We start from the raw sequence: 23,377 nt of genomic DNA on the forward strand, positions 1-23,377 counted from the left end.
TTATATCTTAAATAGTATTAAACTGACCTAACCATAACTAGTACAGCAATGGTTTTGGTTCTTACATTTCCTTTCTAATTGCATTTCCTGTCTATATCCCACTTTGTTTCTTTCAGTAATGACCGTGATCAAAAAATAACTGCAAAATGCATCATCAGCTTCTAAAACTGCAAGTCCTTATCCAACTCTATAATGCACTAGCTAGATCCTCATTAGGTGTGCTATATAATAAACAACCTCACCTCTTTCTTTTACTAAAGCTCCAGCTATAATCTGTCATTTTTAGTACAGGATAGTACCGTAATTGTCTCACTGTCATAATTACACATTTTTCACTATACAGCATTTATAAGTACAAAGACAGTAAGTAGTTCATTATTTTAAAGCATTCAGTATAATTTTCTAAATAAGACTATCTAAAGTCTCTATGGGCTCTGTCTTCATAGACAGGAACTGTAGTCACTCTGGATTTCCTAGTTAGAAAATTACTTTGAACAATTTAAAATGGTAAACTACTGTTTCTGAAAACAAAACTTCATTCTTGCTATTTCTTGAAAAAAGACTTCACCACTACCTGGCATTCTATTTTAGGCAAGCAAGGGATACACCTTTATTTTTAATGCACCTTTAATTTTCCTCTTTCTTTCTTTCTTTCTTTCTTTCTTTCTTTCTTTCTTTCTTTCTTTCTTTCTTTCTTTCTTCATTAATCCAACTGAGTGGATCCCATTTTCAAGGGGGACTGGGGGAGGTGCCAAGTAAACATGTATGTGACGACCGTGCCCTGGTCCAGCAATCAAGGAGCCTCAATCCTCACCACTAACACTCGGGAGGTCGTCTCCTAGGAGAGGAAAGGATAACTAATGCACACAGTAAACTACAATTTCCCTTAAGTGCACAGAGAGATCACAGTCAGCCTGGGGCTAGCTTCTCCCTTGCTCACCAGGTCCCCAATAACACTCCCCACTGGCACAGCTATAGAGTCCAGGTCTCAGCCTAACTGGGCAAGCAAGAACCTCCAGTACCCTCTCTGTCCAACCAGCACTTTGTGTCCCTGCCCAAGTAGCTGACACAACACACACACACACTTTGAGATAAGTATTTATACAACTTCACAGACACCCCTGGGAAAGGCTGACATAGATTCTCCAGCTGTGCCCCTTTTCCCAGTCTATATGGTTGTAATTACTGCCACCACCCAGTTAATAATATCAGCTACTAAAAGGCCCTTAAAAGGGTGTCCAATTATTATTGTGCAATATTAATATCCAATGGTAATGTGATAATACAGTCTAAGGCTTATTGGAAGAGCTTAGACAGTATGTACTCTAAAGCATACTTTATCTCTACACAAAACAGCCACAGGTAGAAGGTTTTAAAAATATTTAATAATAAATAATTAAAACACAAGACAAATCTACTACACCACAGAGATATCTAAGAGTTCACAGATCACACAGAAACTTAAAATAATACAGCAGGACAGGTCTGGTTTCAAAGAAAAATACCTAATTAATCTTTACTAGCTTTAACTATTTCTACAAGATATCACAGTGCTAAAAACTTACATGTGAGCATAAGCAGAGTGCTTATAAGTTAGATGACCAGATCAAAATGCTCAGGTCTCTTGTCAGAAATAGTATTTAAACATTACTAACAAACACGTCTCTAAGGCCATCCCAGAATTTCATCATTTTTGACACTTAGGTTTTCCCAGTATTCATATTGCATCATCTTAACACCTGGTCTGAGTTCTCAGGCCACAAACTGCATTATTTAGCAATCTAACACCTGCACAGAAACTTACAACAATAGAAGACATTTCACATGTATATACTAACAGAAACTAAAGCAATAAAGCACCTTCCACATCTAAATTCTAGTCATAAACTTTAGCCTTAAAGCAATGGGCATGCAATATTCATCCAGCTGCCCTCGGGCCAAATTCTAACATGAAAGGATACAACATGTTTCACTGGGCCAGTAGAGTGCAATGTTGTCACATATTTTGCAGTTCCACATTTCACAGTGTTTTTTTTACATTTAAAAACACAAGCCTGTATTTTACAATTATTTATACAGTTGATAAAATTATATATCAAATTCTATTTGACTAGGCTGGCAGCCTTCGCCCATCTCTCCCCAGTCGTCACAATGTACATTTCCTGTACATAGACATTCATCCTTTAACATAGTTTTGTTTGAATACAGGTTAGCAGCATAGCATTTAAAGCACATCAGTAAACACATTTCAGGTACCATGAGTTAGTAGTAGGCATTTTAAAATGCATTTAAGATATATTTAAGGTATATTTTAAATGCTAAATAAAATAAAATAAATAATACGTTTTAACTACTACAAAACCAAACAAGTAGAAAGTTTGAAATAAGGAGGTTCTAAGGCATATTAAATACCTTGAGAAAATAACAAAAAAGTTTATGAACACAAACTTATAAAATAAAAACAGAAAGAAGCACAAAGAACTAATCACTCCACAGATTTTATTAACAGATTAAGCGCTTTTGTCCAAGGTGTAAGGAATTCATCAGAATAACAAATACCAAATAACGTCAGCTTAAATACAGTTGAAAACTTCCTGACTGGATAATTAGTTCACTATCAAATTTAAACCTAAATCAGTGTAGAAAAGTATGTAAAATGATAAAAATATAAATATACTTAAGGAAATATATTGTAAAAACTGCCCCCTAGTGCACACATCTAAAAACATGAATAAAAAATGTAATACAATATTTAAAAACATGAAATGAAACTAATCAATAAATTCACAATTAAAGTGCAAAAGCTGCTTTGAGTTTCAACATGCTACTGATAGAGGCTGTTTCATTTAATCGCAGGTATAGTGTGGAATTGGTCCTAAGCTGCCACTTCCATTCCTTAAGTTCTAAAACTTTGTCAAATGGTCCACCCCTCTGCCCTAAGTCTACATGGTCAATGATTTCTACCCCTTAGACTACATTTAATTTTTCCTATGTAAAGGCATGTACAGATCTGGCACGTAGCTAGGTAAACAACACTTTTTGTACCACAACAGTACTTTTTTACATAATTTTATCTTTGCAAAGTTATTAAAATACAATCTATCAATTTCCAGAATGTACAATGACCAAATTTGGTCATCCTTTCATCATGATGGGGAAGTTTCTCTCTTTCAAGTAGAGTTTTTAAGCAAATGTCCTTTTTATACACTATACATGGGGTATCTCCCACAATTTTAGTATGTTTAATGTCTGTCCTAAAGACACTCCATTTTTTCTATGATGTTTCTTATTTCAAAAAAATTTCTATTGAAGGTCATAATACGTGCTTTGCATAGCTGGTTGCTTTCCTTAGCTTTATTGTCCTTAGTTGGTATGAGTGCCTCCCCTCTTGCTGTATCTAAAGGTGGGGTAAAGTGCCCAACAATTCTTTTTGCTTGTACTTTACTAAAAATATTTTCAAGAAAATAATCCGGATACCCCCTCCTCTCTAACATAAGTTTCAATGTCCTACACTCATCTGGAAATGTCATGTCATCAGACACCATATGACCTAACTGGACACATTGTCCTTTTACCAGTGATTTATTTTGGTGGGTGTGTGCCAACCGTTGAAGTGTAATAAAGACTAAGAGTAGGTGGGTTTTCTATGGGTCTACTTCAGAAGACTGACAAACCAAAAGACTGAATCCCAAAAGACTGAAAATTCAAAATACTGAACACATTTTTAATGCAGGGGGCTACACCCCCTGTACCCCTCATGTTGGTGGCCGTGCCCCCCTGACCCCCTGCTAACTAGATATATCAACTCCAAGACTGCACAACAGTGGAGAGGGGGCAAATTCCATCATTCAGTATTTTGAATTTGACCCTCATTGTTTTAATCTGCATTGGAATAGTAACTAAATTATTTTTTGGGAGGGGGGTTACAGTAAAGGCGAGGGTAGGCTTCTTCAATATTTTTTCTTCTTTTTCACAGCTCTCTAACCAACCTACTGTGATCTCACCAATGAAAACATTTTTTTTTATTTAAAAGAAAATACCATCTTGAACACTGACAGCTTAAGCAGAAATGCACTGTTGATTATTTTTGTTGACTTTAATGCAAGGCAACATGCTTGATGTGCATGATGAAAGCTGCTGCTATGAAGGAATACAATCTTAAGTGACTAACCAAGAATAGTGCTCCACAATGTCAGGGTGAGCAAAGGGCTAAGATGGTAGCACTTGTAAAGCTGTATGTGATTGCACAAAAAAAGTCCTCTGTAAAAGTAGAAAAGGCACTGATTCAGCAGTTCTGGCAAGTTTAATGATCTCTGAAAAAGTAGTTAAAGCTGGGAAGCCATTTATAGAGGTAACACTGTGAAAGACCACATGTCATGTTACTAAGATTGTGGGCTTAGTCTTCTTTGCAAACATGAATTTGTCTGGGAATATTGAAACAGAATTCCATGAACTACAGTGAACGTTACTCCCTACCATAGATACTATCAGTAAAGCATGATAAACATGAGAGGGGGAGGTGGGGATAGAGAAGCGTCAAGCAGGTGGAAGCTAGTTACAGAAACAGGGCTGATGGGATAGAAAAAGTCTTTTTATGTCATCACCAATATGAAATGTAACATTATGGCTCCCTGACAGCTGTGACAAATATTTCCTAACCCAGCATCGGTGCCACCTCTCTTTTCTGCCTCCTGCAATGTATTATGCTATAATTACACTGGGGCTTTCCTGTTTCCAGTGCATGCATGTAGAACTGTATCAGTCTCTCTGTTTAGCAACATCACTGCATTAATGCCTTATTTTCTGTAGCTCAGTACTTTGATGATGCTCATTTACTGCACACTGCATTTTGTATGTAACCACACAAGCACCAAATCAAAGATTTGCTGACTTCAAGATGTACACAATTCATTCCTAGCTCAGTGGCCAATTATACAATGAAAGGGAATTAACAATTAAAAATATACCACAGTAAGAATGTGAAAGCATCATACTGTAAGCAGCTGGATACATGCACACAGGTTTCTCTTAAAAAGCACAAACTGGTAGCAAATGTGCTAAAACTATCTGGAAACAACATATACAAAATGGTTTCTTACTGAGAAGAGTTTTGAAGCTTTGTATTGTCTGGAATTTAGAAGTCGTACGGCAATCACTCCCTTTACATTCTCCTCTGAGCTACTACATACACTAAGTGTAAATGCATTTCAGTTATAATAAGAAAACTTACAAGGTACATCTTACAGTTTTGCCTCCTACTACGTAACTTACCTTGTAAGTAACACTACACTCCTTCTTTATAATAGTGAACTGTCTTTTATAAAGTAGCTGGAAGTCTGTTATGCCTAACAGGGAAATGCCTGATCACCAGATGTTGATAACTACATGCTCAGCTCCTTGACTTCCAGTTATAGTAAACCCACTGCTGCTACTAAGTTACTAGACTAAGAACTAATGCATCATAGCATCTCATGAGTTAGGTGTGGAGATTTAGTTTGCCTACCTGTATTTATTTGAGACATTTGCTTGTAAGCTTTTTATTAAAACCACATCCAAAATAAATGTCAGTGTTCCTTAAGTGACATCATGTTAGCCAGAGGTCCACAGACTTTAATAGATGTATCTAAACACATGTCCAACATACATCCATTAAAGCCTATGGACACATCCCACATATCCCATAAGTTCATGTTTTTAAGGCTAAAGATCAACATTACTATTCAGTGCTATCCACATGAAAAATCTAGCCAAGCTAGATTTTTCACTATGTGATACCTTAAACCTTCTGTAACAGAGGCCCATGGGATATATGCAAATGACCCCTTAAGGACATTAAGGTTTAAGGTATCACTCAGTGAAAAATCTAGCTTGGCTAGGCTTTTCTTGTGGTTTTTACAGTTTTGTCTGTGTGACCTTTTCGTTTTTTGATTTAGGTATTCAGTGCTATCCACATGAGGAAAACAATTTTAAAAGTTTTGACTAAATATGCTAATCAGCATTTTATACACCATATGTGGTGCACAAAAGGCAAGTCATGCAAGAAACTGAATATAGCCAAAAATGATTTTCCATAGACTTTTCATTAGATAGACCACTAAATCACTCTCCATGCATTCCCATTGTAAGAAGTTACATCCTGTCTGGGAACCATTTGTCCCACTAAATTGATTTATGATTTCTGCTTTTCTTTAGGGCCTAGAACATACTTAGCCAATTTCCTCATCTTCTCCGATGTGGGATCTGAGAGCTGTACCAATGCAGTTGTCTTTTTGACTTTAGCCACATTAGTTTCAGAGGAATTTCACTATATTTCTCTGTATGTGCCATGATTTAGAAGTACTGCTATATGTGCATTCTTTCTTTCTTTAACAACCTTCTGTTTCTCCATCCAAAGAAATTACTACCTTATCCTAGCAATGGCCAAGATTCATATGCAGTGTTACTTATTTAGTCCTTATATCACTATATATCAGGTCTTTTTCAAACATTTGAGATTTACTGGGTCAACTCTTCAGTACCAACATGTCTAACTGCAAGTGGCTGCAATCCCACACACACACACACACACACACACACACACACACACACACACACACACACACACACACACACACACACACACACTCACACACACTCACACACACATACACACAGTTCTGTAGTCAAAGTCATTATTTAGCAATCAGTATCATACACTTTGTAAAAGACCAACTATGTGAATCCCAGATTCTCAGAACAGATTGTGCAAGCAACAAGTTGTTGCATTCCCTTTTATGAGATGAAGTGACATTGGAATTTATTATAATTAAACTGGATGCAAAGTGTTACCCCCTTCATGGGGGGATTTTGAGGGTAAAGTCTTCTGCGTTGAAAATAGTATTCTTTGTGATTTCATGGAAATGTTCTTTTGGGCATTCTTCCTCTCACTCAGTAGCATAACTAGGAAAGGGCAAAGGGGGCAGCCATCACAGATGTAAAGTGTTAGGGGAGTAAAACTGTCAAATGCCATTCGATCCCTAGTGCAGTACCAGTGTTTTTTTCTGAATGCCAGTATTGCATTTGCAGTCAGAACTGAAGTAGTGAGCACTTCTTGTGTGGCATAAACTGTAGCAGCTGCTTGCTACAAATGTAAAACAGTGTGCTACAGTTTAAAAAATTGTTATTTTTTACTTTCTTTCTTTTCTTTTTTTTCAGTAAGTCCTGCTCTGAGATTTCAGAAAAGAAGTGTCCTATCACTCCATGTGTGTGGACTTCAGCAGATACTTATGTAAGAAGCAGATGCTACACTTTAAAGTGAAAGAGTATTTTTTTCCCGTTGTTATTTTTTCCAGTAAGTCCACTCCCAGGACTTCAGAATTGAAGCACTTTAGTTCTCAGCATATGGACTGTAGCAACTACATATATAGTAAGCAGTTGCTACAATTTAAAATGAAAGAAGAGATGTGTGTGTGTGTGTGTGTGTGTGTGTGTGTGTGTGTGTGTGTGTGTGTGTGTGTGTGTGTGTGTGTGAGTGTGTGTGTGTGTGTGTGTGTGTGTGTGTGTGTGTGTGTGTGTGTGTGTGTGTGCGTGCATGCGTGTGTGTGTGTGTGTGTGTGTGTGTGTGTGTGTGTGTGTGTGTGTGTGTGTGTGTGTGTGTGTGTGTGTGTGTGTGTGTGTGTATACTCCATCCCAGGACTTCAGAATTGAAGCACTTTAGTTCTCAGCATATGGACTGTAGCAACTACTTATATAGTAAGCAGTTGCTACAATTTAAAATGAAAGAAGAGATGTGCGTGTGTGTGTGTGTGTGCGTGTGTGTCTGTGTGTCTGTGTGTGTGTGTGTGTGTGTGTGTGTGTGTGTGTGTGTGTGTGTGTGTGTGTGTGTGTGTGTGTGTGTGTGTGCTCCATCCCAGGACTTCAGAACTTCAGAATTGAAGTGGTTTAGCTCTCAGTGTGTGGACTGATGGACTGTAAAAGCTGAGGGGTTTGCTGCACCTCTACTCTTACTGCAGGTCCTAGTGACCTGTTTTTTCAAAAGACTAACAAACATCACTTAATAAATCTACAGAGGTATTGTTAGCTCCACTTTTGCAACTTTCTCAGTCAGTGAAGATTCTAATAAATGGTACTCGAAAAGGTTTACCTCCAAGCCTACTAACAGTTTTAAGAAATGTCTTTCCTTAAAGAGTGTAAGTCATGTGGAAGGAATGTTGGCAGCAAATCTGTCTTTGAAAATGTTTTATTTTATTTTATTTTCCTCTTCCAAGACAGGAGGTAGGCATCTTAAGATATTCAAAATCTTTGTCATCAAATAGCCTAGTACCACAGCCTAGTACCATATAACCATTATATTTATTACTATTCTGACTGGGTTTCTGTTTTATAATCAGTTCTGTTGGCAATTTATCTTTAAAAGAAGCACCTAATTAAGTTGAATGCCTCCTTACTCCAGGTGTTTGACTCCTCCTGATGCCAGTATTTTTACCTTTCAAAGACAAAACTTTTACAGGTGTTTGAAACTGCCCTTCATGGTGAACCATGGATCGATACAAAACAACAAGCTGCCCATACTTGGACACTTGTGATCTGCTGATAACATACTGCTCATCTCCAGCCATGATTGGTGCACATTTCTTGTAACATTGGTCTGTTATCCAATCCCTTAAAGCTTCCAGGTCTCTTTATAAGAAAAGTTCACTTACAAATAAAGCAAATATCAATTCATATTCTTAGGACTAGCCCCTTCCATCAACCTGCATAAACAGGTATTTAACTTCCCCTACATATTAACAAAGATATCATTTTTTGGTTATTAAAATTTATAAACTTTGTTTATAAATAGTGTTAATACCAGCACTTGATATTATTACAGTCAATAAGAAAGACTAACGTTCCAAAAGAAAGTGAAATGTCTTTTCCCAATGGCTAAAACTATCAAACTATGATATAGTCTTTGCTCAGGAGATGAAAAAAACAGACATAAGCAATTCCTCACCATTCATCCCAATATAATATTCATAGGGGATCTCAACTAACCTATGACTCCTACACCACTTCTAGTCCACAAGAGCAGCAATTCCTAAACTTTGTTAATACCAACATCCTGGAACTGTTGGTCCATTCACCTACCAGTGGTACAAACATCCTTGACCTTGTACATATGAATATGGGGGGGGGGGGGGGCTGATGTTTCTCATCCAATGTAATGTCTTCACTTGTCAGATCTGACCATAAGGCAGTATTCATTGAAATAAAAATTAAATCTGGGGACCCACCAAAACCAAAAATCTTTAGGAACTATTCCAAAGCTAACCTCTCTCTACTAAGTGACACCTTGGCTAAGTTCCAAGCACCCCCAAGTCCAGTAAACACCATAACATATGCTAAGCTATTTACAAAATCTCTGTACAGCCATATCGATAGCTGTATAGAGTGAGCTGTGCGCACTCTTACTAAGAATAAGACAAACTAAAAAGACAAGCCACCCTGGTGGAATCACACTATCAATCAGTTATACAACAAAAGAAAAAAATCTTGGCTAAGTGTAGGAGGAGCAAAGCCATACATACTAAAAGCCCCCTGACTAATCTAAGAGGGTTAATTAATACTTCAAAGTCTGAATTTGAAGAAAAAATAGCTTCTCAGGCAAAGAACAACCACAAAGCTTTCTACAGGTATGTCTGTAACCTCAGAGAACTACACAGTAATGTGCAGAACTTACTGTAAATGGCATCACCAACACCGAACCAGAGACCATTGCCAAACTTTTGGCAAACAGGGTCCGCTCAAATTTCTCACCCTGATAGCCCAAAAGAAATATTGCATACCAGAATCCCACAACCATTAATAGGGAACAGGTCATCAATGCACTTTCCAAGACCAAGAATACTGCATTGATTAGCCCTAATAACATCCCAGGGTGTTTAATAAATAGCATGAAACATGACCTGTCTGGTCCACTTGAATCAATTTCAGGTTTTATGCCCAAGGAATGGAAGATGGCTACAGTCATTCCCCTGCACAAAGAAGGTCCAACCACTGATATGGGTAACTACAGGCCCAGAAGTCTGACCAGCCTCATATTTAAGGCCATGGAAAGAATCATCATAAACATGACAAATGAGGACTTAAGTAACCTGCAAATGCTGGACCTACCACAGTTTGGCTTTGTTAAAGGAAGGTCTTGTCTATTAAATCTGGTGGACTGTTTTGAGAGGGTCACCAAAGTATTAGATGAAGACAAGACTGTGCACACAGCTTACCTCAACCTGGCCAAAGCTTCTGATACAATACCCCACTCAGGTATTATAGACAAGCTCACTAATTTAGTAATAAACTCTTTTATCAGATGGCTCACTGATAGGACCCAAGAGGTCAAAATAGGTGAGGCCACCTCGATCAAGAGGCCAGTCACTAGCAGAGTCCGCCAGGGTTTAGTACTGGGCCAGTTCCTTTTTGGCAGCTATTTCTCTGAAATGGAAGCAAATGTTGAAGGTTTATGGCTGATTAACTCTATAGATGTTTGCAAGCTGGGGGTTATCATCAACTCTCCTGCAGACACTAGCATTCTTCAAGAAGGTCTATCTCTGACTAACAAATGGTGCCAAAGCCATGGTCTTAAACTCAATGCTAAGAAATGTACACTTGTACCCTTTGGGAAGTCAGCCATCCCAGCTAATTACCATGTTGATAATATGGCTCTAAGAATCAATTTGGTGCTCAGGGATTTGGATACACACATAAATAACAGCCTTGCCTTCGAAGACAACATGGCCACAGTGATGAGGAAACTCTTTTTTGTTGCACAACTTCTAAGTAAGGGCATGACATCTAGGCCCAAATAGGTCGTTATCCCACTGTATTCTGCCCTTATCAGACCAATCATAGAGTACAGTGTTTCCTTCAGTATGTACCTGACCAAGCATATGCAACAACTTGAGCGACCTCAAAGGTTCCTTACAAAAAGAATATGAGGTATAACAAACCTGCTTTACACAGAGTGCCTTAAAGCCCTTTCCATCTACTCAGTCTCCTATAGATTGCTGAGGGGTGATTTATGCCTGGTTACAAGGCATCCATAAACCCCACACTTATGAATGAATCTCCTGCATGTTTATAAGCCAAACAGTACCAGAAATACAAGGTCTATAGACCTAAATTTTGTTGGTGACTTAAACAGGACATGCCGGAGAGACAGATAAATGTTCCAGAGACTGCCCATCCTATGAAACAGGCTTCCCAATCATGTGAAGCTGAGTTTGTTTATTACCCAGTTTACGTACAATCTTGACCAGTGGATGGGGAATAGGAAATTTACACCAGGTGTGGTACCCATGTTCCTTATGGAGAAAGATAGCTTTTAAGTACCTGGCCTCAATGTCCTATTTAGAAACAGAACATCACTATTCTTTTGGGAAAACTTGGCTATGCTTAGAAAGGCCACCTGAGTCATTAGCCTATTAACAATCTCTGAATCTGTGAACATATGGGTAATAAACTGGGCAGATCAGTAGCTATAAGAGTATCCTCTTCTTCAAATAAAGGGTTGCCATTTTTGTTAAACCCTCTTTAGGCTGGTAGTGTAGGAAACAAAAATAGATATGGCTGGACAGTGGGCTTTAGGATGAATGGAGATAACAGAAGGCCTTGTGATACTTGCAACTTTTATGACCCAAACTATGATGCAACTCATTATATAGCAGATTTTGTTTCACTGAATTAGTTAAAATTAACCCATGGCAAATGTTTCTGCTGATTGGAGTAGACTTTAATGTTGATTTGCATTCTATCCAGGAACTTTCTAAACTAGGCATGGAAAAACATATGAGATCTCAGAAACATTTATTAGACATGATACAATTTTCACAAAGTTCAGGTATTTAGATAACATTATATCCTTCTAATTTGGGGCACATCATTATGTCTTCTTTTAATAAAGCACTGACTATTTTTTATCATCATCCTTAATAGGGCAAACTTAAGTTATGGGTGTTCTTCCTTGCCCAATATCTGAACCTGAGTGAATAAGACTTATTTTCAGTTGGAGTCCAGTCCAGTCCAAAACTATAAAATAATCGAGAATGGACCCATTGATTTTGGAAGATCCATACTCCCCGAAGTTTATTAAATATGAGATAGATCTCTTTATATCCCAGCATCCTTTGGATTCCATGCCATTTTATATATGATGGGAATCTTTTAAACTTACTCTATGAGATATCTATTCAAAGACTAAAGCGCACATCTTGAGTAATCCTAACATAGGTTCATAGGTGGGTACTAGGCTATCTGCCCGAAGGCATTTATAAGCCTAGCCAGAATGTGTTGGCTTTCGATGCCCCCTTAGATTAGTTCCCTGTGCCTCTGTCCAGCAGAGCTACTGAAGTGATCCCTGAGGTAAACTTTCTGTTTCCCATCCACTCGTCAAGGTTTCTTTTGAAGAGTGTTAGCAAGGAGCTCTGCCTAATGGAGAATGGGATCTTGTTCCAAAGCATGGAAAGTCTCTGGGACAGGAATCTATCCCTCCAGCACATCCTATTTATTGTTGTGGTGAGGTTTAGATCCCTAGATCGTGTGGCTCGAGGGATTAAAGTTTTCTTTAGGTGGAGCATGTCCATCAATTCTGGGTTGGACATGGCCTTGTATGTCAGGCAGAGATCGCCTCTGAGTAGGTGGTATGCAACCGAGTACAACTGGAGTTTCTTCAGTCGAGCTGCATAGGGCATCTGGTTGAGGCCAGTGATCCTCTTGGTGATGTACTTCTGTAGTCTTTCCAGCTGTTGCAGGTGTCTTGTAAGGTATATCCCAAATGGGGCGTTGTACTCTAAGATGGGTCTGATGAGTGATGAGTAGAGGGGCACAATGACCTCTTTTGATCTGGATGCAAACCCTTTTGTGATTAGGTGGGCCAAGTAGAAGGATTTTCTAACCACTTTGGCAATGTGATTATCAAAGGTGAGATTACTATCTACTTGGGTCCCTAGATCCCTTATTACATCTTCCGCATTTAGGGGACTACCACCTATGTGGTAGTTTGTGGGTACTTTGTTTTTTCCAAAGGGGATGACTATGGCATTAAGCTTGAGGCCATGATTTTGACACCAGGTATCCATCTCAGTGAGACCCTTTTGGAGGATATCTGTGTCAGCCGGAGAGTCAATTATAGCCCCTAGTTTGCAGTTGTCTGCGAACTTGGTCAGCCATAGTCCTCCTGTGCTTGCCTGGTACCTCTGAGAAGTATATGCCGAACAGGAGGGGTCCTAGGACTGAGCCCTGGGGAACGCCACTTGTAACCAGTTTAGAGTCGGACCTAGCTTCCGCAACTCTCATCATTTGGGTTCTGTCTGTGAGCCAGATGGCAACCCATCTTGTGACATAGAGGGTTATGTTCAGGCTGGTGAGCTTGTCTATAATACCAGAATGGGGAATGGTGTTGAATGCCGTAGCGAGGTCTAGGTAGGCTGTGTGTACCACCTTTCCCTCGTCTATAGCCTTGGTAACTGTCTCAAAGAAGTCCACCAGGTTTAGGAGGCATGATCTGCCCTTAACAAAGCCAAACTGCGTAGGGTCCAGTGTTTGGAGGTTCCCAATGTCTCTGTTAATGTGTTCCATGATGATGCATTCCATAGCCTTGCAGACCAAGCTAGTCGGGCTTATAGGGCGATAGTTCCCGGGGTCTGTTGTGGTTCCACCTTTGTGGAGAGGAATAACCATTGCTGTGCACCACTCTATGGGTATGTAGCCTGTAATGAAATAGGTGACTGGAAGATCAGGTAAAAATCTCATATTCCAATATAAGGGCTTCCCAGTTTAAGGATAATACCCTCATCCATGAGTATAAAAGGGTAAAAAGATGTTTAAATGAAGCTCTGCTTAACAAAGCTATATTATATTTCAAGAAATAAGCCTGGTAAGTTGCTTACACATTGGTTGCAACAACAAAGGTTTAAAGCCAAGACAAAATGCATCCAAGAGACTTTGAAGATGTTATCAGATCCTGTTCATGTGAATAAAGCATCTCGGGCATATTATACATCCTTTATGCTTGTCCGTCTCAAAATATGGAACCAGGTCAAAATGTTGTCAACTTTTTTTGAAGCCCTTAACATTGCTAATTTTACAAAATTACATGGTCATGTGAATGAACCTCTGATAAAAAAGATCATTGTAGTAGATGTATCAAATGCTTTAAAAGGAATGGCCTCTTGCAAAGCTCATGGCCATGACAGTTTTAATCTAAGTCTAAACAAGGTCATGTTCAAGTTTCCTTGGCCATGTTTAAATTATTTAACAATATATTGCAAACAGATGCCTTTCCACTGTCAATAAGAGAATCACATACTTTTGTGATTCCTAAGCCAGGCAAGGATAGTATGCATGTCTGGAACTACAGATCTATCACTGATATGCTAACAAAAAAAAACTTTATGCTAAAATCCATGTGGAAAAGCTTAGGTGAGTTCTTCTTTTATTGCTGTCTCCTTCACAAGCTGGGTTTTCAAAAGTTAGAGTTAGTATACATCACGTTTATGCTAAACTGTTTTATTTATAAGAAGCTAATAAATGCACTAAACCAGATGTTGTGGTTTTAATTGAATTCAAAAAGGTATATGACTTGACTCAGTGGAATTACTTGTAATAGTTATTGGAGATATGTGACTTTTCCTCCAAGTTTATTAAAGGTATTCTCGACTCAGTGGAATTACTTGTGGGAGCTACTGGAGAAACATGTGCAACTAACAGCAGGCAAAACTGCCTTTCAGTTTGTAGCCTGCTACAGAACACCCTACCTATTACAGGAACCCCACTTGGCATTCCTGAGAACACTGGAGAATATGAAGGTCTTTCCAAACACTATGTTATTGGGTGACTTCAACTACCCAAACATTGACTGGGAAAACTACTCAAGCCCAAACACCCTCGCCCAACGGTTCCTTGAATTTATAAACTCTAACGCAATGGAACAACTGGTCACCACTCCCACAAGAGGGAACAACATATTGGACCTGGTCATCACCAACATGGGGACTCTATGTTCCACACCAGAGGTAAACCCCTCATTGGTAAGATCAGACCATAAACAAATTTCCCTGGACATCCATATCCCGTCCCCACCCCCAGCCAAGGAAATCACTGTAAAGAATTTCTCAAAAGCCAACTTTGCACTTCTCAAGACTGAGGTGGAATCCTTCAAAGCCCCTGGGCCAGAGGATAATACAGCCCAATCCGCAGAATCCTTTACAGATGCATTCTATGAGCACCTGCAGGAATGCATGGATCGTGCTATCCCAAATAAAACCAAGACTCACTCCTCCAAAAACAAGAGACCAGTCTGGTGGACCCCGGCCATAAATAAGCTATACAACAGAAGGAGGAAGCTACTACATGACAGAGAAAAATCCTAAAAAGGGAAGGCATCTCTGATCAGTATTAGCAAGAAACTTCGATCCCTCATAAAATCATCAAAGGCCAGTTTTGAAAGAAAAATTGCCCTAGACACTAAAGATAATCACAAGGCCTTCTTTAGCTATGTCAGGAACATGGGCGGAAACTCCCAGATATGCTCTGAATTGTTGCATAACAGTACAAAATATACCAAACCTACAGACATAGCCAACATCCTGGCAGACAGATTCAGCGCAAACTTCATCCCCCCTTCCCCCCCAAAGGAGCAAATGCCTATCCCAACTGAATGTAACCTCCCTGACATCACAGATGCACAGGTGAAAGCTGCCCTCTCCAAAGCAAAAAACACAGCATCTATGGGACCGGACGGTGTCCCAGGCTGTGTCTTACATGAGCTCCAAGAAGAACTGAACCCTCACATTAAGTCACTGTTCAAACTTAGCCTTACTACAGGATATGTACCCAAAGAATGGCGTACAGCTAAAGTGGTCCCACTCCACAAAGGTGGTGTGACAACGGACCCCGGAAACTATCGCCCCATAAGCCTGACTAGTCTGGTCTGTAAAGCTATGGAGCATATTATCATGGAACTCATAAACAAAGACATTGGGAGCCTCCAGACACTGGACCCTACCCAATTCGGCTTTGTTAAGGGCAGATCTTGCCTCTTAAACCTAGTTGATTTCTTTGAAACAGTTACCAAAGCCATAGATGAGGGCAAGGTAGTCCACACAGCCTACCTGGACCTCGCAAAAGCCTTAGACACAATACCCCACTCGGGCATCATAAATAAGCTTACCAGCTTAAATATCAACCCCTATATCACAAGATGGGTTGTAAACTGGCTCAGAGATAGAACCCACATTGTCAGAATCGCAGGTGCCATGTCCGAATCCAAACCAGTTACAAGTGGCGTCCCACAGGGCTCAGTTCTGGGACCTCTCTTGTTCGGTATATACTTCTCTGAGGTTCAGGCTAACACGGGGGGATTATGGCTGACAAAGTTCGCAGATGACTGCAAACTGGGGGGCATAATCGAATCTCCAGCTGACACAAGCATCCTCCAAAAGGGTCTCACAGAGATGGATGCTTGGTGCCAGAGCCACGGCCTCAAGCTAAATGCTAAAAAGTGCATAGTCATCCCCTTTGGGAAAAACAAGGTGCCCACAAATTACCACATAGGTGGTAATCCATTAAGTACGGAAGAAGTAATTAGAGATTTGGGGACCAACGTAGATAGTAATCTCTCCTTTGATAATCACATTGCCAAAGTGGTTAGAAAGACCTTCCATATAGCCCACCTTATCACGAAAGGGTTCACATCTAGAGCAAGAGAGGTCATTGTGCCCCTCTACTTGTCACTCATCAGGCCCATAATTGAATACAATGCCCCTTTTGGGATGTACCTTACCCGACACCTGCAGCAACTGAAGAGACCCCAAAAGTACCTCACCAAGAGGATCATGGGCTACAAACAGATGTCCTATGCAGCTCGACTAAAGAAACTCCAGCTCTACTCAGTTGCTTACCGCCTACTCAGAGGCGATCTATGCCTGACATACAAAACCATGTCAAACCCAGAATTAATGGACATGCTCCACCTCAAAAAATCCAAGTCCCTTAGAGCTACACGCTCCAGGGACCTAAACCTCAGCACAAAAATAAATAGGACATGCTGGAGGGACAGACTCATTTCCCAGAGGCTCCCTCACTCTGGAATAGAATCCCAATTCATGTTAGACATAGCCCCTCGCTGACCCTCTTCAAGCGAAATTTGGACGCGTGGATGGGAAATCGCAAATTCACCCCTGGGATCTCTCCTGTGTCCCTGCTAGACAGAGGCACAGTAAACTAATCTTAAAAGGGTACCTTCTGTGACCTACTTTACAGAGGCACAGTAGGCTAATCTAATAGGGAGGCGGAAGCCAAATACACTCTGGCTAGGCTTATAAATACCCTAGGGCAGATAGCCTAGTATCTACCTATGAACCTATGAACCTATATGACTTTCCCCCCAAGTTTATTAAAGGTATTCAGCCTCTTTAAAATTCCCCCATGCTAGAATGTTGACTAATCAAATTTTACTTCTTCCATTTATCTTTGGCAGAGGCACCAGATAGGGGATGTCCTCTATTTCCATCACTTTTTCTGCTAGCCATAGAACCCTGGCCTTTTCAATTAATGAGTATATTTGCCTTCATGGTTTGGAGTTATTGCAATATGAAATAGCACTTTTACAATAGTGGTCGACTGCATTATGTACACAAAGCATCATGAGAAAGATCTTCCCATAATGTTGAATATTTTTACTCAGGTAAACATGTCTAAGACAGAGATATTTCTAGATAATACCATAACGGTACATCAGCAAAACAGTAGTTCACCATCCCAGTTGAATGGTGTAAATCACTACCTAAGTAATTAGGTTTGTTTTTAGGGAGACATTACTCTGATGTGATATCTGTAAATTTAAAAACACTATGGGATAAATTGTTCTTTGCTGTGAATTCATGGAAGAGGCTTAAATTAGCATCTTGGGGGAAAATCTCAGCTCTCAACATGATAATTTGCCCCAGTGTGTACTATATACTTAAACATATACCAGCTCCTAAAACCAGTAAAAGGTTTGGCAAAATAAAAAAAAAAGATTATGGTGCAGTTCTTTTGGGATGGTAGGCACCGTCTCATACCAAGAACCATACTTTTTATATCCAAGATACTGGGGGGAGGTGGGGCAGCCTTCCAGGTTTGCTATTCATACTTTTCTTTAAATATGTCTCCACCTCATCTTTAGTTGGAATTAGAAGTTAAGTTATTGAATTGCAGAAGAATTTAATATTCCTCATTAAGACTGTTGAAAATATTTACAATTAAGATTTTTTATTACAGTCTCTGTAGAGAAAAGCCGTGTGGTGTACCTGTCTCCATTAATCAAACAGTTATGGATATGGTCCAGTGGGTTTGCCTATGAACATTTACAGACTTCCCATTTCCATCTTCTCATAGTGGTTAAACCTTAAGTGGTGGTTGATGAGTGCCTCCCTATTGTGACAAAAAGCTGAAAATAAAAGGCCAAAAACCCAGAGAAGAGTGAATCTCGAAAATCCCTCTTCTTAAAACTACTTTTATGGGGGATGGGCTGCACCTCCATACTGCCAAACTTCTATATACCAACTCCAAGATCTCCATACCGCAGAGAAGGGGGAAAGGGGAATATTCTGAGAAATGGCTTCTCAGTCTTAGTATATGTAAGTCTATCCTTTCGGTCATTCAGTCTCTGTATTTTGGAACTCACTCTAGCGGGTCCTGATATTTCAAATGGTTACCTTGATGGGTATATAGTCTTCTTTAAATGTGGCAATAAGCATATTACTGTATAACAGTACTTTCAGCTTCTAAAGTAATTTTCTATAACCCTCAGATTGCAGATGAATCAAGTTAGGTTAATATTTTGGGGTTACTGGAAACCAGCTTGCATGTTAGAAAAAGGCCCAAGGGGATTGTTGAGATTTCTCAGGAGTCAAAGCCAATCAGGTAGATATTTTGGGAATGTCCAAAAGTTCTTTCTGTCTGGCAATTACTTAGGGAATTAGTAAATAACATAATGCGTATTGCCATGTCACTACACTCTGAAATATGTGTAATAGGAGAATATTTCTTCTTGGCTAGTCTTTCTGGCCTCCAAAAACCTTGGCTTTTACAACTTTCAGTTATTACTTGATTGTTCATTGCATCTGAATGGGGACCACCAATAATGTTTATGTCTTACAAAATAAAAAAGATTTTTTTAAGGAAATATTCTAGCCTTTTAAGCAAAGGTTTGGTACAGCATTCTTCATTTGGATGACACAATCTCTGATAACCTTTACTAGGCCATCTGCTTTACGGAGTCAGATGGATTTACTCCTTTCTGCATGACTTTAATTGTACAGTTTCATTGAATAATGGACCATATTTATAACAGTTTTTTTTCTAAGAATGCTTTCCTGACATACAGTGATATTTGTACTTAATTATCTATGCTTATGTTATTGTTAGATTATGTGATGATCATCTTTGTTATTAGAGGAAGCTGCCTTTGTCATTTTGTCATCGTTATAATAATTATTATTGTCAATATCTAACCATAGCTTAGTGCTGACAGTATTAGTGATGGTAGTTTTCTGTTAAGGTTATTTGTTTTTAATTGTTGTTCTTATTATCTCTATAAGTGTGTGTGCATGTGTGTGTTTTCCTGTTTGCAATAAAAAAACAAACTTTTAAATTTTGTTTGATATGCTTCATGGAGTAACTTAATGCAGGCAGGTAAGTCAAACTGTCTATACTCCCACTCTCAGCAGGCTGGGTTGCTCTTTTATCTAGCAGCACATACTGCACTATGCCTGAGTAGGGGAGTTAGGACCCCAGCCCACTGACATTAGTTTAATGGGTGCATAATGCACACTAGTGCAAACATATTTAAATACTCTTATGAAACTATTAAAGTCACCATTATCTATCTAAAGGAAAGTTTTCTGCTTACCTTATAAGAGAAACAGAGGTTCCCATCCCTGTACTTAATACAGAGTGTTTTATGGCATACATCAGAAGCACCTATCCTGTGTTCTATACATTCCTTTCTGGATAACATCACATCATGTTGCCTAACACAGTCAGGCTGCTTTTCCTGTCTCTTATTCAGCAAATGTCTCATCTCAGGCTGTTGTTGTTCCATCTTAAGCTGTAACCTTAAATCATCCACTGATTCGTTTTCTACAAACATTACCAAGCTGTAACTAGAGTCATCCAAGAGTGCCACAAGGCCAACCAACATTGTCACCAACATCTCTTTGGTCCTGCCTGTATGTAAATGCTTCCTTACCATATGCTCCATTGTTACTTGACCTACAAACATTCTATCAAAGTCGGTGGAGCCCATACTAATGAGATGTTAAACACTGCATCTCAGTTAAATACATAGTTTTAGACAGTTTAACCACATACCTCAATACATATTGACATACTGACAGGGTTTGTCCACCTCACCATTTCTACAGTTTGATAGAACAGAAAATAGCTGTTGTCAAAAGGTATGTGAAATACAGCTGTTCAGTATCTCACAGTCACTGTGATTTAATTGCAGTTCAGTCCGACTGGTACTTTCCAACTGAAGCAGAAACCTCAGGTCAACCACTGCACACCAGCATAAGTTTTACACAAAGGCAAGGGAAATTTCACCACTGAAAACCAAATAAAGTCTGGCAGATGGTGAGCTAGGTTGCCTTATGGATTTCATATATAAGATGTTAAAACCTAATACATATCACATGGCTGTAAATAACTAGTGGGATTCTAGATCACTGATCTGGGTTGCAGAGGCAGCAGAGCTTCAACTGTCCACTTTTAATTATAGCAGCCGAGTCACGTCTTCCCTTTATACTACATGCATGTTTCTAGGTCTTCCTCGGAACCAGCTAACTGCTACAGAACTGTGACCGCTGATTAGCTACCGCTGTTCCAGTGTTCTGATAACGGCACAGATAAATAATACACACTCAAATGTGCATGTGCATGCACTGCATACTTAAACATACACACACACAAACACACACACATGCGCAGACGCACATGCGCGCGCATGCACACACACACAAACAGACACATAAGTACTCAAGAATTTGCATAATCATTCAAATATGTTTATAATTGAGCTTGTATACAGATAGTTACTGCATATATTATAATTTAAATAGTGAACAGAGGAGTAACAGTATTTCCTAGCACCTAGCTTCAAACATCCTTCCTTGCACACTGTTAACATAGAAAAGTACTTCACCCATAATGTGGAGTCTTTTCGGTTAAAGATGGTGAGTTGAACAGTTATGTCACTTTAGACTGGAGCTTTTTAAAACAGGTTTCCTGGCCAAACTACAGTGTTTTGACTCTCCCATCAGTATTAAAATAAAGTGACATGTAATGCTATATTCGTCGCTGTTACAGTGAAATAAAATCAGTGTAATGGCACTTCAAAATGCTTAAAATAATATGTCAGCCCTAAAGGGTGAAGGGTCAGAATAAAAGTAGTTAATAAAGTGAAAGATTACTTTGAATAAGCATTTTAACCATGAGAACACACATTATAACTATCATCAAGTAAAGATACTGTATACTACTAATATGAAAAAAAAACATAAGCTGTAGTAATAAATAAACTGACTTCCATGCCACTTGCATGATCTTTATGTTTCAAGTAGAATTCAAAATTTGACACTCTTGGCACAGCCCTCACTAGTATAACTGTTAATGCTTTGCAAGTCTGACTGGTTATAACTCCTCAGTGAAAATATTGCCTTGATAAAATCTGCTGCTTAGGTATTATATTTATCTAGATTTTTATGATGCATATCTTTGCAGGTGTTTAGAGATGCTTCCCTTTGAAAGCTCAGCATTTCATACAGACTAAATGAATGGCAATGAGGTAACATTCATCCACACTCAAGCTGACCAGTTTAATGAATGTCACTGCATTCATAATTGCAATATTCAGCTTTGTATTTATTTAACATTTGTTAATCGGGAAAGTCCGACTTGGAACGAGCCAGTTTTCAGCGGATGCCCGGAGAGAAACGCTCCAAACGCATGTCTTTGTAACATGGGAGGAAACTGGTGCACCCGGAGGAAACCCACATGAGCGCAGGGAGGACATGCAGATTCCACACAGAAGGCACCCCAGCTGAGAATTGAACCGGAGAACCTAACACTACCGCCATCCTACTGAGCCCCTGAACTGCATAAACACATGGTACACATACATGAATGATAGCTGAGCAATATGGAAAGGTGACTAACTTTTTGTACAGTGTTTTATTCATGATTTAATTGGGAAACATCGTGGCCTGCATTTCACAGCCACTAAGCACACACACAAAACACATTAATTTGATGTTTTAATCACTCTTCTAGCTGATCGACAATGTACTTCCCAGATAATGCCAGCAATGCCTTGTACATTCGTGCTAACAGTTTCTATCCTAAGAAGCTGATCAACAGTCTCTTAAAAATCATTGAGTTGGGGAGATAATGGTTAAAATAATTTGTTATGAGTCAACCCATACTGAAATTAGACTCAAGGAAATGAAAGGCCATCATTGATAGGGGTTATTTTATAGTAACTGAAGTAGCTCAAATTAATTTCAGAGAGGTAACAAAACATTACACTGGATATGTTTTTTTTGTATAGTGAGAAAACTGAATACCATACAGCAAAAGAGATATAATCATACCCTTAGTTGCTATCTTTGATGGACATTGCTGTGTTGTTTGCTATCAGTCATGGAAATTGAATTTGCATTTACTTCTACTGTTCAAAATGTCCTTAGGATACTTTACAAAGTAGGACTCAGGTTGAAGTAATATTTTATTTATGTATCTCACTTCCTCTTCTTGTCAGACATATGTGAAGTATTGGAGACATACTGCTAGTAGATATGCTATTAGAAGCGGTAAATATGTTATTAAAAACAATATTTTCCATCCAGCAATGTTTCTGATGTGATTGTTGTCAAATGACTGGTTACCCATTCCAGGTTTTGACTCATTTTTGTGTCCACATTTTTGTAATACATTTTATAGCAACAAAAAGATCCACCTATTTCAAGGTTTATGTAAGTAAACATATATCTGAAATGGAGTTACTATATATAAAAAGTAGTGTGATACGACGGGATGCTGTCTCCTACATTACAACCTAATTGCAAACAATCAGCATGGGTATAGAGCCGTCTGCAGTACACAGACTGCACTGATTAAACAGGTTGATTATTTGGCTAGAAACTGTGATAAGGGCCTTCAGACAATAGCAATGATTCTTGACAGATGCCTTTGATGTTGTGATTCATTCCCTTCTTTTAAGCAGATTTTGTAACAAGAGATACTGAAAACCTGCCAGAATACATTGGTTTAGGAGCTACCTCACAGGCAAAACACAAGCTGTAGCTAAACAGGAATCACTACC

This window comes from Protopterus annectens, chromosome 3.part1, assembly GCF_019279795.1.
Source record: "Protopterus annectens isolate FY-2018-M chromosome 3.part1, PAN1.0, whole genome shotgun sequence".
In the NCBI taxonomy this organism is placed as follows: domain Eukaryota; kingdom Metazoa; phylum Chordata; order Ceratodontiformes; family Protopteridae; genus Protopterus; species Protopterus annectens.